This window comes from Nymphaea colorata, unplaced genomic scaffold (assembly GCF_008831285.2).
Source record: "Nymphaea colorata isolate Beijing-Zhang1983 unplaced genomic scaffold, ASM883128v2 scaffold0246, whole genome shotgun sequence".
NCBI classification, from domain to species: Eukaryota; Viridiplantae; Streptophyta; class Magnoliopsida; order Nymphaeales; family Nymphaeaceae; genus Nymphaea; species Nymphaea colorata.
The window spans coordinates 30001-37500 of NW_022204752.1; positions in this window are offsets into that span (position 1 = coordinate 30001).

The following is a 7500-nucleotide window of genomic DNA, read 5'->3' on the forward strand; positions in this document are numbered from 1 at the left end:
GATTTCAATTGTTCCATGTTTCAGCAGTAGCATATTGCTCCATGGAGCTAAGGTCCAAAATATGGGAATAAACAAGTGTTTCCACGACTCTACCACCCGGTCAATTCTGTTCCACTTAATCCTCTTTCACGGCCAATATCTTTCCGGCTAAGGAATGGGAAATCTTTCTCCTGGTGCATGAATCAAATGTTTCATTTCATCCGGGAAAAGCCATCTCTTTCTCAACAATGTCTTTGTCATTTGATCCAATAGCGTTCCGTTATTAGATAGGAACAGATTTGATAAATATGATAACTCTCGGATAGAGTATTAGAACGGAAAGATCCATTAGATAATGAACTATTAGTATTAGTTCTAAGCCATCTCTGGCGATGAATCAACAATTCGAAGTGCTTTCTTGCGTATTCTTGATCAACCAGCGTTGATATATAGATGTAGAAGAATTTGTTTGGGAAGTAATAAGTCCTTTGACATCTCTTCATCTGCAAAAGATTCTCGACGTGAAAACACAGAGACAAAGGGCTGATCTTTGAATAGGAAAAAGAATTGATCTGCAGGGTCCCAAATGAATTGGCTTATTCGAAAAAACCCTTGTTCTTTGGAAGATCTATCTCGTGTCTGGTACTGGCACGGTTCCACTCCGCAAGAATCCGAATCATTCTCTTGAAGTTATCTCTTATGATAAATGATCCGCTTGTCCCGAATGACCTGACCCAATAGGGAAATCCCAATTTATTGGGCCTTTCGATAAAATCAAATAGATTGCCATGAGGGCCATAGTCTAGGAGCCCAAACTATGTGAATTGATAAATCCTCATCCTCCTTTATCTGTTGCAGGTCGAGGGTTCCTTCTCCTTCCCCTTCTTCAAACCCCGATTCGTATTTTTCATATAGAAATCTTGATAACGATAGAACAAGATCCATTTTGCATCATATCTAACTGATTCCTTGGTTCGGACCGAAGAAGCAATGTCACTCGATCATTATCAAACTGACTGCATTCTGTCCGTGAGTATCCCACCAGAGCGCTTTCTAATAGGCCATGAACTAGATCAGAATCATTCTCAACGAATCCATAAGAAGTGATCCAATTTTGTTCATACGGGTCCCCAAAGATCTTGAGCGACCGATCCGGCAGAACAACTCAAAAGATAAAGAAGTATCGTTAATTTCTTCATGCTCGTTCCAAGTTCGAAGTACCATTTGGACAAATAAGAATCCCTTCCTTACATGATTTCTTCTTCATATAGATAGATATAGGATCTATGGAGCAATTACTTAGAAGTACATTTTGTGCAACAGCCCTTCCTATCTGATAGAAAAGGATCTCATGATACTGAACGGATCTTACCTGGGATCGCAAATCCCAAGTTTGTCTATGAAGAGCTGATTAATTGTATTAGTGTCTATAATTGATTTCTTTTGTGTAATACTAATTGATAGGACCTCATTGGTAAGTGCTACAAGATCTCGTGCATTGGAACCCATGGTTATGGATCCGAATCCATTAGTATGGGACATTTTCTTTCCAAGCGGAATCCCCTAGTATATGAAAGAATGAAAAAGTGCTTTCGTTGTTGTGGAATAGAAGCCTTCGTATCTTAATGCATGTATTTGATTTATTCGGAGCTATTAGAGCGGGATCCACTTTTTGGGGAATATGAGTCGAAGCAATAACAAGAATATTTTAGTGGAACATCTTTCACAATCCCTGGGGAGATGGTTCACTAATAGACCGAGGGATAAGTAATTCGACTCATTCACATAAAGATCATGAATGTTTGGAATCCATATTATGCAAGGAGACATTGCTTTTGCTAATTCTAATGGAAGGGTGATCTCAAATTGGTCTATTTTCGGCGTCATATACATAGTTAGCACATTCGGCATAGTTAGCAGCTCCGTATCAAGGTCATATCGTCACGATCATCAATATCGATATCGTCACGATCCTCAATATCGATATCATCAATAAGATAACCTTGATTGTCATCCAGGAACTTGTTCGGAAATACCGTAATGAAGGGAACATAGGAGTTTGTCACTCGGTATTTGACAAATATGATCGTCCAGTTCCTATAAAACCTATCACTAAATACCCTAGAAGGGGGTAGGGCTAAGCGGAGCGAAAAGGGTTTTCCATGAGATGGGAAATGAGAACTATTAGCCCCACACGGGGTTTGTGAATAAGTAATTGTCTGATAATGAGCAAGGAATATCCGTCTTTCTGCTAAACAGGATCTATTGAACTCATAATTCATTAGATACCTTTTTTGAATGTCAACTAGTATCGTAAGTAAATGGATCCCGGTTGTTCAATCATTTGATAACCAGAGTCATTCTTTGATAAATGATCACTATGAGTCAGACTCAATAGAATTTGATCAATCCTTTTTTCTGTCGTTAAGGTGGAGAACTGAACTAAGAATTCTCTTTCTGCATCATCAATCCATCACTGTTCGCGACCCAGGATTCTATTTGATCATCAATCCAATCACTGTTCACGTTTTTTCTTATCAATGAATAGATCTCTTACTTGTACGACTTAGATGTCTCGTATTTCTCGAAAAAGTGATTGAATTGATGGGATTTGGTATGATACTTATGAGATAGATGATATCGATGAGATTGATATTCAAATCTTTCTTCTTAGAACGTATTGATTTGACCCATAAGTGGGACCACCACTCATAGCATGTTGCCACCAGAAGCAGAACTCCGTATTTCTTCCAGAGAATCTCCTAATTGTTCCAGAGCAACTAGAAAGAGATTCTTTAACCAGAAAGAATTCAGTTCAGGTGGAGGATACCTATCCAGAAGTTTTCGCAACTCAATCATGTATGATGGAATCATCAAAGATTTGATCTTTTCTAACTCTGTCTGTAACTCACTAGAGACTCGGGAAATAAAGAGAAGATGCGTACGAACGAGATATCCAGCAACAAGAGAAGGAAAAGGATTGAATAGAGGAACTCCCGAGCATTTGGTGATCTCAGATGTGTCACTTCAATGGAACGGGTGACTCATTATTTCGATGAATCATTTCTTCGGGCAGAAGAAGATTCTGTAAACACTTACTCGAAATCTCACTTATCAGATTCCATCGTGGAAGAATCGCCCACAATGGAATCTGAAGAATTGACCATGATATATCTGATCCATGCATAATATCATAAAAAAAGGATACAAATTTGTGACGCTACTTAGTATCGGCAATGGGTCTGAAAAAGTATCTAAAAGGATGAAATTTATATATTTGCACCCTGCCGAAGTAAGGAACCATGGCATATACGTTTGGAACAGATTCCATTTTGAGAGATTTGAAAAGCACTATCTCGTTGAAAAGGCTCTATACATCTGCCGTTTTCAACGCATTTCTTTAGACAAAGATTCCGTTTTTTTGCGGATGGTAAATCTTTCTCAGAACATGGAGTGTGAATCAAACCCATGTTTGAATTGAAACTGAGATACTGATGCAAGTTCTTCCCTTCTGAATCAGATAGATTCATATCTGAAAGAGGCTGACAATAAGTTGAAAGAGGCTGAGATTTGTACAAGTTATACGTTTCGTCACCACTTTGTGGAAAATCGTTAGGTATGAATATGTCAGATACCTGTGACTCGATTGGTGAAATAGTATCTCTCTCCAAAAAACATGTTTTTTTTTTACCGACGCACAAAGAAAATATCTTGTTGCGGATGAACGAGATATGGAGGAATTGTCCATATGTAAGATCATAATTATCGATACGGGTCTTTTCCGCATAAAAGGGAATCTTTTGTTAGAATAGAAGCAGAAGTGATGTGGATTATTCAAGAATCGAAGTAGATTTGCTTTATAAAAAGAAGATATCAATGAACTTCTATGAAATGGTTTCACGGGATTCAGCCAATTGTCCCGATCGTGGGATATCATTGAGAAATAGGAATCGGTGTTATCAAAGATTCCTGCGATTATTCTAGTATGGAGTGAGTCAATCATCCACTTTGGTATCTTATTGAACAAAAATGCTGATATGTTCCCCATTGATCAAGAATTTCGATCTTTGGGAAGTATCATGATCATCCAATAAGAAGGGTTTCAATTTATTCAAATGAACGATTTGAACACCTATTGATTCTAACAACTGATTGCAGAGTTGATCATTCGGACCTTTCAATTCATAGATGTGGATCTCGGACCTATGAATGGGGATATTCCCGATACTCACAAAGAAAAAAGTAAGTGACTTAGACAAAAAGAGAAGTGACTTGGACAAAAAGAAATGAAGTGACTTAGACAAATCTTGTTTGTCGATAACCTGGACCAATCAATCGAATGTTGATTAATACGTAATCGATCGAACACCACTTGAAAACGGTTCTTCTGTTCAGAAACGAAATGCTCCAAATGCTCCTGGAAATTCTTGCTCCCATTGGACCATTTGTATCTATATGCATTAGGATCCCGATTCATGGATCTCTCGGTTCGAGAAATAAGAGGATCGAACCATTTCTTCTGACTCTTTTCACATTCGATAATGTTGGTTGATCATATATTTCATTATAGTTATATGATTCAGAGTATCATTTCCTATTTGATCCTTTGAATCCATATTCGAAGTTGCGATCGGATCTATTCATTAAAAAGAATCTATTCGATAGATTTCTTATGTACCATAGGTGCTATATTGGATTTGAATCAGATTTCGGATCAATCTATATTGATTGACTGCCTCCATTATGTGTGCTAGCAAATACCACTATTTTGGGTTTTGGATCTTCCAAACCATTCCTGCAGGAGATCCGGACCCATTTTTTTCTGATCCTTCGATAAAAAGATTCATTCTCTTCATCAAAAATATGAGGTAGAACAATAAAGAGTTCTTTTTCGATTCATCCTGGAGTTGAATACCTCATTCAAGAATTTTTTTGATCCAACCGTAGGAATCAATAGAAAAGGCAATCCCTTATGATACACGGATCAGGCTCGGTTATTGATAGAGTGAATAGATTGCCATTTCTTGAAATCTCTTTCTGATTCAAAATCGTGGTGCAACGTGTATCTCCCTTTGTTCCGGTCATGGATAGATGGAATAAATCACAAAATGGTTTTTTGTTCAAGAATGAGATCTTATTAGAACTGTCCATATCCGGTTCATCCTTCGGAACCATATCACATCCCCGATCTGATGAAATAGGATGAATTGAGACGGTATTTTGTAAATACGTAATTATCTTGAATATATCAACCATTTCTTTCTTTTCGATCGCTGGAAGGGACAAAAGAAAAAACATCTTGTTGTTTCTTCAACAATTTCTGATCTCTAGTGAACCTCTCAGTAGCATTCGAACCAGATGAAGTTCTGACCATCTGTCGGAGAAAAAAGAACGAATTGACTTGTAGGATTCCCAAGAAATTCTTCGATTTTTTCCGGAAACAGATGATTATTCATCTGCTTTTCACGTTCCGTGAATAGCCGGGACATTGAGGAATATCCAGAAGGGTATTTCGGGAATCGATCTGATTCTATCTCTGTTCGTTCCGTTTGAAGAGAGGAAGGATCCCAAAGAATCAATCTTTTTTTAGTTGCTGAATCTCTGTTTGATTGATCAATGTGTGATATTCCGAATCCTCATTCCTAATGGAATCGAAATGATCTCTGGATTGATCAGAAGATCCTTTCAATTGGCTAGAATCCGTTACTTGAACGAAAATAGATCTTGTGGAATCATATTGAATATTTGACGATACATTCCGTACCTTGCTAAAAAACCGATCCTTGTTTACCAACCACATATTGTCTAACCAAATCAAATTCTCTCTCGATACGTTCCTCAAAAAATCCGATTCGTGCTGATTCTTCCCCAACTAACGAAGAGATCTTGGTGGAATTGCCACATATGAAATTGAGCACAATTTTGCAAGAAATATCCCACTTGTTTCTCGAGAAGAGATGGGAAACATGCTCAATATCATTTGATGGAATAGTTGCCTCAGCTCCTTGTTGTTTGAGGAAACCCTCCACTTCAATTGGTCTTTTTTCACGAAAAGCAGACATGAGATAACAAATCAAGTGTTTCGCTAAGATTTCGAATAGCTGTCCCGAATTCAAATTGATTATGTTTCGCTTCTTCCTCGGAGAAACACGATCAAACAATTCCCAACCATGGTCCTTGCGGATCGGATCATCCATATAGGATACAAAAAGAAACTCCAGATATTTGATATCTTTCTCTTTGAATGAGATCTCAATTCCAGCTACTGTTTCATTAGATATCTTACAACTAGAATCCCTCTTTTTCCGATCCAGTTCCTCCACCACCGCGAACCCCAGTTAGATTCAGGCATGATACACTTTTTAGTTATTGGGAGGACCCAAGTACTCTCTTTCGGATCCATGAAACAACTCTCAGAGATCTTTTCCCTTTTGGAAGATACAGGAGCGAAACAATCAACCTATTGATATTGGGAGACCAAAAAGATTCTTCCAATGTATCATTTCTGGGTCCAATGGAATTCATAGGTATAGGAAGAAGCCCATCAAATAGAGATTTTTTCTTTCGACCATATTTCGATTGTTAATACGATATATAAGGACCGCTACTACAAGCAGTACTACACCTTTGATCGTGAAAGTGAAATATCGATTGCTTGTTGAACCCTGTGAATCACGTGAAAGCAGGACACTCCAAGTTTGGGGGCCAAGGAGTTTCACAAAACGTTCTTGGTGGAAAAAAATGTGAGTGAAAGACACCACTGAATCGAATTTGGTCCATGAATCTAAGAAATAGCGAGAATTCTTGATCTCTCTCAATATCTCTCTCAATTCCAAAATACAGGATTTGAATTGATGCCGTTTCATTGATTCTCCTAAACGAAGATTATATTTCAATTGAAATCCACTTACACAAAGACAGCCCCGTTGATGACGAGTCTCCGCGAAGCATCCATGGCTGAATGGTTAAAGCGCCCAACTCATAATTGGCAAATTCGTAGGTTCAATTCCTGCTGGATGCACGCGAATTGGAACGTTCAATAATAGAATTGGCTCCGTATCAACGGAATCTCATCATCCATAGATAACTAATTGGTATATTCATACTATAAGAATAAGATAGAAACGGTAGAAACGGTAAGAATTCTAATTCTTATAGATACTGGAACTCATAGGGAAGAAAATGGATTTATGGATGGAATCAAATATGCAGTATTTACAGAAAAAAGTATTCGGTTATTGGGGAACAATCAATATACTTCTAATGTCGAATCAGGATCAACTAGGACAGAAATAAAGCATTGGATCGAACTCTTCTTTGGTGTCAAGGTAGTAGCTATGAATAGCCATCGACTCCCGGGAAAGGTAGAAGAATGGGACCTATTATGCGACATACAATGCATTACAGACGTATGATCATTACGCTTCAACCGGGTTATTCTATTCCACCTCTTATAGAGAAAAGAACTTAAATAAAAAAAAATAATACTTAATAACATGGCCATACATTTATACAAAACTT